We start from the raw sequence: 16,470 nt of genomic DNA, 5'->3' as shown, positions 1-16,470 counted from the left end.
AGAACATGGATCCATCATGCCTTGTTACCACTGTGCAGGCTGGTGGTGGTGGTGTAATGGTATGGGGGATGTTTTCTTGGCACACTTTAGGCCCCTTAGTGCCAATTGGGCATCGTTTAAATGCCACGGCCTACCTGAGCATTGTTTCTGACCATGTCCATCCCTTTATGACCACCATGTACCCATCCTCTGATGGCTACTTCCAGCAGGATAATGCACCATGTCACAAAGGTCGAATCATTTCAAATTGGTTTCTTGAACATCACAATGAGTTCACTGTACTAAACTGGCCCCCACAGTCACCAGATCTCAACCCAATAGAGCATCTTTGGGATGTGGTGGAACGGGAGCTTCGTGCCCTGGATGTGCATCCCACAAATCTCCATCAACTGCAAGATGCTATCCTATCAATATGGGCCAACATTTCTAAAGAATGCTGTCAGCACCTTGTTGAATCAATGCCACGTAGAATTAAGGCAGTTCTGAAGGCGAAAGGGGGTCAAACACAGTATTAGTATGGTGTTCCTAATAATCCTTTAGGTGAGTGTATATATATATATATGTTTGTGTAGTACAATATACTTTTTGGGCAGTGTAACTGCCAATTTTCCTTTTTTTTAATTTAACTACTATCCCAATGCTCTTCGAAAATAAAGTTTGAGGTCTGTATTTCAATTAATTAAATAAATCTATTAAATGTGTGTCTTTTACTTTTTTTTTATTTTCTTAAATCCTTTATAAAGTGTGTAATATTTAATTTACTGTTTCCCTGAAGGTAATTTGCTTACAAAGAAACCAAACAGAAAAAAAAAAGTAGTGGACGAATAAAACCTTTGCATTGCTGTTTTCATTACTTGAGATTAAGAGCTATGATCTATGACAGAAGAGGATTTTAAAACTTCATTGCTGTAGTAATATATTTCTAATTCCCTGCTTGAATAAATCACTGACTGACAATTGGATATTAATAACGGGTGCCCAAAGGAGCCTAACAGTGAATTATGCTTTTTAAGATGGATTAGTTACTGTTGCAATTACACTTGTTTTATTCCAAAAAGGAATTGGCATATATATATATACAGTGAGGGAAAAAAGTATTTGATCCCCTGCTGATTTTGTACGTTTGCCCACTGACAAAGAAATGATCAGTCTATAATTTTAATGGTAGGTGTATTTTAACAGTGAGAGACAGAATAACAACAAAAAAATCCAGAAAAACGCATTTCAAAAAAGTTATAAATTGATTTGCATGTTAAAGAGGGAAATAAGTATTTGACCCCTTCGACTTAGTACTTGGTGGCAAAACCCTTGTTGGCAATCACAGAGGTCAGACATTTCTTGTAGTTGGCCACCAGGTTAGCACACATCTCAGGAGGGATTTTGACCCACTCCTCTTTGCAGATCCTCTCCAAGTCATGAAGGTTTCGAGGCTGACATTTGGCAACTCGAACCTTCAGCTCCCTCCACAGATTTTCAATGGGATTAAGGTCTGGAGACTGGCTAGGCCACTCCAGGACCTTAATGCGCTTCTTTTTGAGCTACTCCTTTGTTGCCTTGGCTGTGTGTTTTGGGTCATTGTCATGCTGGAATACCCATCCACGACCCATTTTCAATGCCCTGGCTGAGGACGCTACAATGGCCCCGTCCATCGTCCATTTGATGCGGTGCAGTTGTCCTGTCCCCTTAGCAGAAAAACACCCCCAAAGCATAATGTTTCCACCTCCATGTTTGACGGTGGGGATGGTGTTCTTGGGGTCATTCCTCCTCCTCCAAACATGGTGAGTTGAGTTGATGCCAGAGAGCTCGAATTTGGTCTCATCTGACCACAACACTTTCACCCAGTTCTCCTCTGAATCATTCAGATGTTCATTGGCAAACTTCAGACGGGCCTGTACATGTGCTTTCTTGAGCAGGGGGGCCTTGCGGGCGCTGCAGGATTTCAGTCCTTCACGGCGTAGTGTGTTACCAATTGTTTTCTTGGTGACTATGGTCCCAGCTGCCTTGAGATCATTAACAAGATCCTCCCGTGTAGTTCTGTGCTGATTCCTCACCGTTCTCATGATCATTGAAACTCCACGAGGTGAGATCTTGCATGGAGCCCCAGACCGAGGGAGACTGACAGTTATTTTGTGTTTCTTCCATTTGCGAATAATCGCACCAACTGTTGTCACCTTCTCACCAAGCTGCTTGGCGATGGTCTTGTAGCCCATTCCAACCTTGTGTAGGTCTGCAATCTTGTCCCTGACATCCTTGGACAGCTCTTTGGTCTTGGCCATGGTGGAGAGTTTGGATTCTGATTGATTGATTGCTTCTGTGGACAGGTGTCTTTTATACAGGTAACGAGCTGAGATTAGGAGCACTGCCTTTAAGAGAGTGCTCCTAATCTCAGCTCGTTACCTGTATAAAAAACACCTGGGAGCCAGAAATCTTGCTGATTGATAGGGGATCAAATACTTATTTCCCTCATTAACATGCAAATCAATTTATAACTTTTTTGAAATGTGTTTTTCTGGATTTTTTTGTTGTTATTCTGTCTCTCACTGTTAAAATACACCTACCATTAAAATTATAGACTGATCATTTATTTGTCAGTGGGCAAACGTACAAAATCAGCAGGGGATCAAATACTTTTTTCCCTCACTGTATATATATATATATATATATATATATATATATATATATACTGTTTTATCAGAAAATGTTATGAATTTGTCAACACCAAGGTGTGATATTCCTGTAGGAGATAACCCTTTGAATAATTTACTGAAAGGTACATTCATAGAAACCTGTTTGAGTCCTGAGGCACCTGTCTGGAGAGAAAACAAATAGAACAGGCATTCTGGTTCTGTGATAATCTTCCTTACAGTGTAGACAAATATTACAAACTTAAAACATTATCAATAAAAAAATGAATACTGCAACAAAGTGAATTCTGGATGTAAGTTAAATATGTTATAAATACTGGTAAAATGTACAGCAGATATTAAATACGGTGAACCTCCCAAGTTTTGTACTGTGGTATTGGTGAAAATGTTGTGGCTATACTCCCTTGTTTCATACTCCAGGCAAAATGGTAAGTTTGATAAATGGGATTATCAGGAGCAACAATGAAAGCCATTGAAAAAGATTTGTGACATAGACACAACAATGTTTAAAGAATAATGCTTTTGTAAATTCATAAAATAAAGAAGACTCTTAAAGGCACATTGATTATACACAAAATGTATATATAAAGGTAATGTTTAACTACAAGACTGTGGTTTAATTTGATCAAAACCCTTAACGAGAAGAAGCTTTGCCTTATTACGTTCAATAATTGAATAATCAAAAAGATAACAGTGAATTATACCGAAGACAGCTGACAGAAGTATATTCTTTGCAAATAACAGAAGAATAAAACAATTATAATCATAAAATAATCATCTGACGTGTGTGTACCTATTTATTAATTTAAGAACTGTGTCTTTTGATATGGATAATATTGATAAAGTGTGATGATTGTGTAATGAGTTCTCCTTACCTGGCTTACTGTAGAGGCTTACTGTAAGACATCAAGGTCTTAGGGCAACAGGTCTAAACTACAGGGGAAAAAAAAAATGTTAAAAACACAAGTTCTTACATGGGAAGTGGGAAAACGCTATATATCCCAAAATTAGATGTAGGTAAAGTCCAATTACCTGTGTATTGCCTCAACTACACCACTGACTGTTAGTGTGCTTGCTCTGCAAAGACCACCCTCTGAGAGACGAGATGACAATACAGAAGTCAATCCTTTCCGATTGGACTTAAAAGCAGCCTACTACTTCAGATTGTCCCATTTAAGAAATTAGTTGTTTTCAGTGGGGTGACTAAAAATACACACAAAATGTTGAATGACCTGACGGTAATCTATGTGTATTAAAAACAATATTTAACTATGTATTTAGCACCATCATAATAATAATAATAATAATAATAATAATAATAATAATAATAATAATAATAATAATAATAATAATAATACAAAGAACATCAACAATAATAATAGAACATGTAACATGTAAAAGAGTCTGTGAAGCCAGTACTGTCCTTTCTTCATTGTTCTATAGTAGTCATGCTAATATATTATGTCAGAATTTATTTCTAAAGTATTTTCTTTGAGATAGGAACAACACAGCCTCAATTGTATCCATGAGAACCAAAATAAGTACTGCACAAATTAATTCATATATATGGTCATATAATCCACATGCTTTATTGTAGATGCATTGAGATATAGCTGGGCCCCCAAAGCCGGATATGTAGCCCCAAGAACCATATACAAATGTCTCTGTTTCTTAGTTAGCAGTTATGTTTTCATGAGTCACTTAGATTACAGTTGTCAGTCCTTAGCTCTCTAGGTAGTGAGCTAGTTTAGGTGCTTCACCTTGGATGTGTAATGGGGTTCTTTATCTAGCTAAGCGAAATATGAATGGTCACTTTTTACAATTGAGGTAAAGCACCTCCTACTGAGACATGGTGGCAGAGAACCGGTTTCAGATATCCATTCAGACAGAGGGATTTAGGTGGGTGAAAGGGTCAGTCAGCCCATGCTGTGAGATCATCAGTAATCCTAATAACATTCCTATCATGGCTCTGGAAACAGATATAGTCCATGGCTTAAACACAGTATCAAACTTGCGAACACATAAAAGCACAAAGAATACAAGCTGACCTTTTTGTACCTGCAGGATTGTTTAACCCTATGTTTGGCATTATTGAGTTCCTTAAGGGCCAGTAAGCAGGGTCTTATGTATTCTTTATGCACATTTTATGAATAAAATATAGACAATTATAATTTATAACATTTTTTTCTTCATATTTTATTAAACACCCCTTTCTACATGGTTGTATTTAAATGCATTACAAAATATGACATTTCTAAACTGAATTATTGTACACTATATTGATATGCAATAAAAGTAACACCGCTAAGTGATAAATTATGCATTTATCCCGGATCCTTGACATATGGACCATCCTTTCATTGGCATTTGTATGCTTGTTTGGCTGCCTAACACAGTGAAACAGCATTACTTACTCGCAGAATACATTTAAAATGCTTCATCTTAGAGACACTAGGATTGAAGATTTGGGGACTGAAACAGGCTGGAGACTGGAGATAATTAGCCTGAACGAAGCACTGTGAGGCAAGGTGGCTGCCTGTGGGGAAAAAAGACTAATCCTTTTCTGTCAAGAGACTTTGTCACTGGGATCACAGTTTCTCGCTCCATCTCTTTGACATGGCTGGAGAGCAGACAGAAACTGCCACCGCAATGAGCCCTGAGGATCTCAGCGAGTGGTGCAACTGTACTGCAGAGAATCTACCCTGTCATCAGAACAAAATACAAAGGTGTTTCATTGTGTGTGGAGCTTTCAATTCAGTTTCAGAAAATGTAATGTTCCAGTCTGGGCTCAATTACACTTAGGGTTAAGGTTTAAATTAAACCATTGTGGAAAGCAACACGTCATAAATTAGAGCCCTCGTGGTGCCTCGTTTAAATTGCCTACATAACTGTGCATCTAAAACCCACCCATCGCCCCCTCTCCCCTTTTCAATTATTAAAATTAAGCTTTGGGGTAAAAGGGTTCTGAGAACAAACAGTCTTAATACACAGGAGTTCTGTTTTATTAATTCTATCATGAATGTATGAACAAATCCAAGCAGACCCCTGCTGTATTCAAACGGGTAGCTCTTAAGGTAACTCAAAAGGCCTGTTTAAAACCAAAAAGTCCTGCTGTACTGGCTTTTCTACTAATTAACTGCACACAAAATGCATTCATCGCTTCAGAATGGGCCCATTCTTCATAAGTAGCAACAACCTTGTCAGTCAATGGTGTAATACGAACCAGAATTATCTTCACAGAAATAAACCTGGCAATAGGAGAACAAACAGACATAATTTTACTATTAATATATTGTAAAATTACACTTTACTTTCTTTTAATAATCTATTCTTTCTTTAAAAAAAAATAGTTTTGCTCCACACAGATTACTTATTAAAATGTACACAAAAAACTGAATAGGCACAGAAGGATAAGTAAAACATGTATTTATGCAGCACACTAGGTTTTGTCACACACGCACATACACACCCACCCCCCTCCTTTATTCCTTCTGTCAAAACTTTTGAATTTATTTGAATGTAAAATATCCTCTTGTGACTTCTGGCTTCATGATTGACAGCTTTCTCTCAGTGGCCCTTTTTGTTTCATAGGTCACTGAAAATGAAAAGTTTGCTATATTAAAAAGATTGTAATTATATTTATTAAATGTATTCACTGCTTATACAGGTGCAGCTACGCAATGACATAACCCAAGGCCTAATTCTTAGGGTTTAAATGAGGTTGCAATAAAACTTAATCTTGTTATGAAGAAAATATATTAAATTTGTGTGTATATTTTTTTCCCTTTCTCTCGCTACATAGCCACTGTATTAATTTACTAATAACATTTTACTTTCTTCACCATTCATTTAAGTTATGTAAAAATATGTGTGATATATTTTGTAATAAGTAAACATAATGCATTTCTTTGCACATATTCCATTTAGTCACATAAATATATGATAACCGGCTTTGGAGATGTGTCCTTTAATGTCATTGTCATCTTTTACTGTAATGCTGCTTATGTACTGATGTGATTATGTGCTGCTGTCATCTTTCATAACCTTGGAGAATGAGATTCAGGATGAAAGAATTTAATCAAAAAAGTCATATAGAAAGTAGACTTGCAGTACAGTATGTGGGGGCAGCTGTGGTATTACTTTCCTTTAAAAGGTATGACCCAATATTGTAAGTTAACAACAATCTGCTATTTTTACTATTTATCTGATGCTCTTTCACATTCTATGCTAAAGAGTTACAAAAGCTAATAAGCCATTATAGAGTCTCTTCATCACATAGGCCTTTAAATATTGTATGATCTTAAGCATTGAACAGCACTGCAGATAATCTTTTCAAAGAGACCGTCTACATTAGTACACTTTGCCTCACTGTGTCACAGAGAAAGAAAGGCATAAGGAGTACCCATTGCTGACAGACATTTATTTGAGAGACGATTGCATTTATTTTTTCTGTACCTCCCTTTCTTACATCTGACTTTCTTTCTTTGCATCTAGCAATGTGCCTTAAAACAAATAGTATTCATATTTTGACATTACTCAGTTATCCTTTCATCCCAATTTGTGCAGAGAATCACAGTGCTGTTCTTGAGCTGCTTACCCCGCATATAGACTCGCTGCTGTGAGGAGGTTAATGCCCTTCTAGCACAGCAAACAGGTTCTCCCGAAGTATTGCATTTCTGAGTCTGGTGTGCTGTTCACTTACTTTATATAGTGTGTCTAATAGGTGAATTGTATCCTTTTTGAAGCTCGCGAAGGCTTCAGGGAGGAAAAGGTTAAAAAAGGCTCTACTGATTAAGCTCTCAGTCTTTCTAATGACTTTGGGGGAGCCAACTTAGGTCTCCAGAAGACTGTTAATTGGTGTCTGAATGTCATTTGAGGATTTTGTTGATTGGACAGCTCTCGATGCAACGTCTGCCTTTGGCTACCTGGGGACAGATAAAGAATGAAAGACAGAAGTGGTTGGAATTCATTCCTTGATATTAACTAGGCCATATACAAAATATACGTTGCTTTCTGAGGACAAGAGGTTTTGATGTGTATTCATTACGACAGCTGTCGAAGCACTGGTTAGTGCAAGTATTGCAGTCTGGAGATTGTAATTGTTCCACTTAACCTGCTTGCCTGATTCCAGTATTTAAAAAGTCTGACTGAGGCAACAAAGCAACGATAAAGCTTCCCACATTTGTGTCACACTAATAGATTGTTGTGGCACAAAACTTTGCAATAAAATTACTGGCTGCACATATTTCCCCCCATGTTTTCATATACCCAACGACTGGACTATATATAATAATCCAAGTCCCCTGATTGAGACTGTAATATTGAATTGTATTCTGTTTTACACAAACATTTTAAGGGATTGCATTTAGAGACAGACCAAATATGAATTTCTTATCTTGATATTGTGTAAGAAAATGGAACCTCCTGTACAAGTGACTGGAACTAAGACAATTCAGGTTAAATGTGATTTATTACAGATCATAGAATCACAGTATACAGGTATACTGGATACAGCAAGGCAAAACTAGTACACAGACTTGATAGACAAGTCATCTTTTATGAGTTGAACCCCTGTCCAACTCCACCTTCCAGAGTGACCACCCAACCCAGAGTAGCCAATGGCTGCTGCCTATTAGTCTACAAAGTGATAACAGAGCCCTCAACCGCTCTCCCACACTCCAAGGTTGCGACTCTGATTCCCTTCACCCATACCTCTCTCGGAGGTGATTAACCCCTCACCCCTCCCAACAGCATGCTAGATAGTCTCCTTATTGATCTTTATCAATAGCTTTTGATATGCTATTGATACAAGACTGGTAGACAGACCATCTCCCCATTAACCTTTTGTTATGCTATTTGCACCAGAGACCCCCTGCCATCAGCCAACTGTGTCCACGTTCTGTGAAACAGCACACCATTCAAGAGCATTTAGGCAGAATTGACTTGTCCCAAACTGTGGAATATTACCAGGGTGGACTATTTTGTTTTATTCCCTACATATGTGACCTCCATTTCCCATCTCTCATGGTTGGCCCTCATGGTGCATCTGGCTCGGTGGTGTACTCTTATCAGACGATGGATGACCAAACTCTTTTGGCAAAAGTTTTGAGTGTTTCTGAGGGGTCCCTCCTGAAATTATCCCAGTTCAGCAGCTTCATCCTGACTAGCCAGATAAGGTTAACATTTGATATAGCCAAAACCAAGAGAGGAAGTTTGAACTGTATTACCGCCCTGCAAGACATGCTTACAGATGTGAATCTTTTCCAAATTATGAACTTGGTAACAATTCTGTTCTGTACAGGATGGATAAGAATGGTCCCACTATTAAAGATATGATCAATAATAGAACCTGTAGACCCTCACTGAGAAGTAGGAATTGGTGACAGACTTGTTTGATGGAAATTTAGAGGAAGGTAGTTTCATCTGTGTAGGCAGGCCTCTGGAGTTCTATTTTGGGGTGTGATATTCTTGTTACCATGGCAGATTTTTTATTTTATTTTGCTAAACACCTCTGAACAAGATTTATTTTCAACCTGATCCTATGATCCTAGAATTATATATATATAGTGGAGATAACAAGAATTTCATTTTCTGACCTACTCTGATTGTTGAGTGATTGTTTCCTTCAATAATCTAGAACTCAGAGTCTGGCCCTTTGTTCCAGGCTGACTGTAATCCAGGTCACATATTACAAAGTTTAGACATTGTCAGTCCTTGTAAGTGTATCTCTCAGACATCCAGAATAGATGCAGTGGCACTGCTGTCCTAGCTACAATTTGGGCAGTTGACAAGACCTTAAAAGTACTTCAGCACTAACTGAAAGATGATAAATAGGAATGAACGGTCACATTTTATATTTTTCATAACATTTTTTATTTTTTTTAATAGTGGTGCATTTAAAAAGCTAACACTATTTCTATCTCTCATTCCACTGGCTCAGTGAACATGTTAGAAACACTGCGGCAAATAGTGCACAGTATACAGTAACTGCCCAAATGAATAATGAAACAGATAAATGACACAGCTCCCCTTCAAGTTTACTGTGGTATAGCATGATAAAAACACAATAAAGTGTGGTAGACTTCAAATTAATCTCAGTAAGCTATGGATACATATGGTAAGACACAAGAAAAACTAAGAGTTAATGGCCAGTGTAAATCCGTACTATAAACATGGGAAAAGCATGGGGAAATGGCTTAATTACTATGCATATCTACAGCAGTAAGTCTCATATGAATTCTGATCAGAATTACAGTTTAGCAATATAAATAATCACCATTTACAAATCAGGTTTATTCTTGAGGGGTTTAATCTGCATTTAACTCTTGCTTCAGTGGGGATACACATAAGTAATCAATTAAATTATTTGTATTTATTGTTATGCTGACATGTATATATTTGAATATATTGATATATTGTGTATACATATTATTCTTCAATTTTTAAAATAATATTAAATAAATAAATAAATAAATAGGGCTTTAGAACTTGCTGTTCAAATATGATCTCTTTGTTTCTTTGAGGAACATGGCAGCAGTGCAAACTATGGTTTTATAAACTCCCTGCATTCTGACTTGCTATGAATAGATTCCATCTTTGAGTGGATCTTGTTTCAAACATAAACTTCCTGCCGTTGTTTCTTTTAACTCTTTCATTATTCAATCCATATGACAGTTCTGAAAACAAATTTCACTCAACAGTATTCTGCCAACTCCATGTCCTATTACAGTTGGATTACAGATTTTCGCCACACACTATATAAGGGAAGATCTTCACACTTTGAGATCTACTTTTCAGGTTGGCATTTCTCAGGGCCACAGAGAACTTTGACTCATTCACTATATTCGACCCTCAGAAACATTACTTAAAATTCCAAACTGCCGTTTAATGTGAGTCAAAACTGTACTTAAGGTTCTGCTTTGTATCGTTATCAACTGCTGCTGGATTCCATTAAGGCCTAGTCACAGTCTCTGTCTGTTTTGATTCCCTTCACCCCCCTACCCCGAAACTGAAGTCGCTGTGGGGGATTCTCCACACACACGGTGATTGCAGAGACTTCATTATTTAACCTGTCATTTCTAAATCAGATAACTTCAAAATATCAGCCTATTTTTGGACTCATTTACCATCCCTTGCTCTGATTTATTAACTGTTCACAGCAGCAAGGCCCCTTTCTCCCCCAAGTCTAGACAGGAAACACAGGTCAAACATTTTATTTAAACACCTTAATTATAATTTCAGTCTAAATTATGAATCAGCCCAGCTTTTTGATGAAACTATACAGACGTATGCATCACACTCTTTTACAGCACTAAATGCATGTTTACCTGTTGGTTCATGCTTATTTGGTTTCTAAACCAAGGACTGAGATATTGTCATGACAATATGCTGCCTTCCAAACGAACAGAAAGCATGCTGTGATTTAAACATATACACTTCAATTGATTGATTATTTACTTTTATTAAGATAGGAGTCCCTGTAACTGGGACACATTTTCTATTTTTGTAAACTGTTTAAAAGTTATAACAAAGAAATCCCTCTTACATATGTGTGTACTGGTCTCAGTAATCAAAATGAGGAATGAATACAATTTACCTGGGAATGTTCTCAAAGGGAGATAGATTGTAGTGACAATACACATCAACAGACCAGCATTATGAAAAATATTGCTGAGAATATATAAATCTATTGTGCTGTATTATGTTGTATTATAAATGTATGTGTATATGTATGCATGTAAGAAATTTTAAGGTCTGTATTTTAAGAAGATATTTTTGGAAATTAGTATAGTTTGTGTTGCAATAATCCGACATATAAACAAAATGTATCTTCCTAAAGTGAAGATATACAGTGAGGGAAAAAAGAATTTGATCCCCTGCTGATTTTGTACGTTTGCCCACTGACAAAGAAATGATCAGTCTATAATTTTAATGGTAGGTGTATTTTAACAGTGAGAGACAGAATAACAACAAAAAAATCCAGAAAAACGCATTTCAAAAAAGTTATAAATTGATTTGCATGTTAATGAGGGAAATAAGTATTTGATCCCCTATCAATCAGCAAGATTTCTGGCTCCCTGGTGTCTTTTATACAGGTAACAAGCTGAGATTCTCTTAAAGGGAGTGCTCCTAATCTCAGCTCGTTACCTGTATAAAAGACACCTGTCCACAGAAGCAATCAATCAATCAGATTCCAAACTCTCCACCATGGCCAAGACCAAAGAGCTGTCCAAGGATGTCAGGGACAAGACTGTAGACCTACACAAGGCTGGAATGGGCTACAAGACCATCGCCAAGCAGCTTGGTGAGAAGGTGAAAATAGTTGGTGCGATTATTCACAAATGGAAGAAACACAAAATAACTCTCAGTCTCCCTCAGTCTGGGGCTCCATGCAAGATCTCACCTCGTGGAGTTTCAATGATCATGAGAACGGTGAGGAATCAGCCCAGAACCACACGAGAGAATCTTGTTAATGATATCAAGGCAGCTGGGACCATAGTCACCAAGAAAACAATTGGTTACACACTACGCCGTGAAGGACTGAAATCCTGCAGCTCCCGCAAGGTCCCTCTGCTCAAGAAAGCACATGTACAGGCCCGTCTGAAGTTTGCCAATGAACATCTGAATGATTCAGAGGAGAACTGGGTGAAAGTGTTGTGGTCAGATGAGACCAAAATCGAGCTCTTTGGCATCAACTCAACTCGGCGTGTTTGGAGGAGGAGGAATGACCCCAAGAACACCATCCCCACCGTCAAACATGGAGGTGGAAACATTATGCTTTGGGGGTGTTTTTCTGCTAAGGGGACAGGACAACTGCACCACATCAAAGGGACGATGGACGGGGCCATGTACCGTCAAATATTGGGTGAGAACCTCCTTCCCTCAGCCAGGGCATTGAAAATGGGTCGTGGATGGGTATTCCAGCATGACAATGACCCAAAACACACAGCCAAGGCAACAAAGGAGTGGCTCAAGAAGAAGCACATTAAGGTCCTGGAGTGGCCTAGCCAGTCTCCAGACCTTAATCCCATAGAAAATCTGTGGAGGGAGCTGAAGGTTCGAGTTGCCAAACGTCAGCCTCAAAACCTCTGCAAAGAGGAGTGGGACAAAATCCCTCCTGAGATGTGTGCAAACCTGGTGGCCAACTACAAGAAACGTCTGACCTCTGTGATTGCCAACAAGGGTTTTGCCACCAAGTACTAAGTCAAAGGGGTCAAATACTTATTTCCCTCATTAACATGAAAATCAATTTATAACTTTTTTGAAATGCGTTTTTCTGGATTTTTTTGTTGTTATTCTGTCTCTCACTGTTAAAATACACCTACCGTTAAAATGATAGACTGATCATTTCTTTGTCAGTGGGCAAACATACAAAATCAGCAGGGGATCAAATACTGTATAAGAAATGCTATTTAGACTTTATATGTATTATTTGCTAGAAGTTAATTAAGATGCAAATTTTAAATACTTTTTATGAGTATAATTGTAATTCCAGTTACAATACATTTAATAACTGATGCTTTTAATAAACCATCCTTATCTTAAAGTTTAGGCCTAGTTACATACAACCTCCACAAAAATCTTATTTGGTCCCAAAGGAAGTGGGTTGATATAAAGAGATTTCACCTGACAGCTTGATTAGTTGGGTCATTTAACTTTAAATAGCAGCATTTGATGCAGATCTAAAGATAAATTAGCAGTCCATCAAGCCATCTGTGATTGTCTGGAAGAGACCGTTTCAACATTTTGTTACACTAACAGTTTGTCCTTGCCAGATCTTTAGCTTTTTGTTTGTAGACTCAAAATAAAATTGGATTCACTCAGGAAAAAATAAAAAAAAATAGGACAAGATTCTGATACAGTTTTTTATGTGTGTGTGTGTGTCGATTTAAAACATTATACAGATACATACATATCTGTGCAATTAATGCATTTTCAAATCTGATTATACTTACATTATGAGTTACATTAGATTTGGAAGAAATGGGGTGACATTTACTTATACTTAGTTTAAAAAAAGAAAACGTATAAAGCGGAACAAACTGCATGCATTTGACTGTGTATATTATCAAACATCACTTCGGTCAACTTTGTAGCAGGAAGGACAAAATACATAAAAATGCACAGTGGAACCCTAGTGCTATTTGTTGTCTGTACTAGCTTATGCTTTAATCAGCATAAAAGCCCTTTAAGAGCATTCAAATGCATAACATTAAAATAAATGACAAAGGTAATGACTTTGTTACACCGAATTACGATGGAAAGCTAGTGCCAGCAGAATCCAAAATCTATACTCCTGTTTCATTACCTGATAAATAATGTGATCAAAAGACCTTTCTTTGAGAGGTCAAAGTTTCATTTCTTCCCAAAGAAAAGAGTTGTCTCCTATTATTGTGCTTCATTTGATGTTTTACGGGAAGAGTCCTTATCTTCAAATAACATATTTGCTGAAATAAACATGGTTTAAGTAGCATTGTGCAAGCAATGAAGCAGAGCAAAGCTTTTCTTGGAGCTGAAATGCATATTTGTATAGGTCTAGAGTCTAGGTCTACACTGTGATATTCATTCTGGAAAGTAATAGAGCTTTCTAATGCTAAAAATAAAATATAGTTCCCCTTTGAATGTAATCTTCAATTAAGCATTGTTTTATTAGTATCATGATTTTTCAGTATATATATTTGTTCATACATAGATTTATATACCTTTTCAAAAAGGTACATGACACTATGTGAAATTCTGAAAAATATGAACTATGTCTCCGGTCACGTTAGAATAAATGAAAAGTCTGAAGTATTTCCACAGCTGTTCTATGAAGTCTCACTTTAATATTACATCTAAGAGACATAATCCCCGCTATGGATTATGAAAAAACAAACAAACAAAAAAACAGTTTCAATTCTTCTTCTTTAAATCTATATTAAAGAAATCTATATTAAGGAAGTGCTGGGGATTTCTTAATAGGCAGAGTCTAGGAAACAGGCACACACAGGGCAGGATATGGTCAAAGAAGAGTGATTTAATAGCACAGTGCGTGGTGTGCTAAACAGAGTGATGTACAAAATCAGCAAATAAACTCCTAACTCATGTTGAGCCTACCTGTACACACAACAAGTCCCTAACTACACACAGAACTAATTAACAAGAACGAGCCAGATTGCTGACAGTGCTAATCATAATCCAAGCTGTAGTCAAGTCTGTTACCGTACACAGATGCTTCTATGCTTCTTGCTCCTGCTTGCTCTCTTCTCTTCACTACCAGGCTGTCCTCTTGCTTGGGATTAGGGGGAGGGACAATGCCCCCTGAGGCCGTCCCACTGAACCCTTCCTGGCACAGCATCACAATATATATATTTCCCCATTACTCTTTGGAGTATCAAAAATATAAAGTCCAGACCAGATCAAAACTTTGACCTACTTACAAATCATAAATTACAAACTCGTTTAAGAGACCGCTTTCTACAAATTAAAAATAAAAAGCCATTGGGTACAACTTTGCACTTTGCACTTTGCAACTCATGGGTAGGTCAAAGTTGTGACTTTAAGATATTTTAATAAATTAAAGGTAATACTAATGTATCCTTCAAGCTTGCTCAGACAGTGGCTTAGTGGGTTTCCAAAACGTATATACTCCACTTCTAATTTTAAATAATCTAAGTATAATCCTTTCCCTCTTTGACACACTGGAAGAGTCAAGTTAGTTTCAATGTTGTTTGAATTAGCTGCTGTTAAATGTGGCCCATATCCATATATAGGGAATACTGTTTGTAGATGATATCGTCAAATATGGTGGCATGTATGCACTTTCGCTACCCATAGCCATTTATAGGATACCATTTTACTTTTAATGTAATGTATATAGACTGAATAAACACATCTTCTGGGTGGGTTTACTATCGTAAGCATACCAAGCCGTCTGTTTTTATACAATATATTCCAGCAAAGTTGATGACAATATTCCAAGTTATCATGTTACCAGTGCTTCCCTAAGAGCCAGAGAATAAGTATAATGTCTGGTTAAAAAATGCATGGTAAATTTAAGAGACTGACTTGTGTCAAAGTAGGTTACTACAGAAAATGTTTCAACAGAAGAGCTTTATGAAAGAAAACTTTGAGGAAGTTAATAAAAGGCATTGATCTTTCAGACATCTGCTTCACACATGCAGCTGGGTGAATGTTGCAATCTCTGCTATTAAAGATCTTGTCATGTGAAGTAATGTCATCATTCCCTCTAAGTCCCATAATAATATATACCAGAGTGTTTCTCAAGGATGACAGCATGTAATACAATGCCATGATTTAATAAAGGTACTGCCATAGAGCTTTAAGTGCTCATTATCCCAAGATGGCGTTTAATATTCATTTGATGATGCTGATGGTAATGTTGACTTTTATGAATATATGGGCCTGATAATTAATTGTCACTCAGATGCATAGCCACTAATCACCTGCAAAACACAGTGTGTGTATTCTGGTTAGAGGCAGTAAAGACAAAAGTATTTGTCTTAGATTGTGCAAAAAGCCACCTGATTTTGACATGTGAAAAATTACAAGCTCTGATACCAAGTCCATGAGACTAGTTACTGGATGTACACCCAGATTTAATCAAACTACTGTGTCACAATTGCCACTGTATCACTATAAAGACATGTCCATTAATGGCTACTGTAACTGCAGTAGATCTGTCATTTTGATTTAATTCTGTTCCTTGGTTTGTTTTCATGTTCAGCCAAGAGATGTATCGTGAGTGTTCAGCCATGGATGCTCTCATTTCAAGGTTCAAGGTTGATGAGCATTTGTGTTTTATTTAAAAGGCAAAGTGGTGCTT

This window comes from Amia ocellicauda, chromosome 9 (assembly GCF_036373705.1).
Source record: "Amia ocellicauda isolate fAmiCal2 chromosome 9, fAmiCal2.hap1, whole genome shotgun sequence".
In the NCBI taxonomy this organism is placed as follows: Eukaryota; Metazoa; Chordata; class Actinopteri; order Amiiformes; family Amiidae; genus Amia; species Amia ocellicauda.
This window is presented reverse-complemented; position numbering follows the sequence as displayed.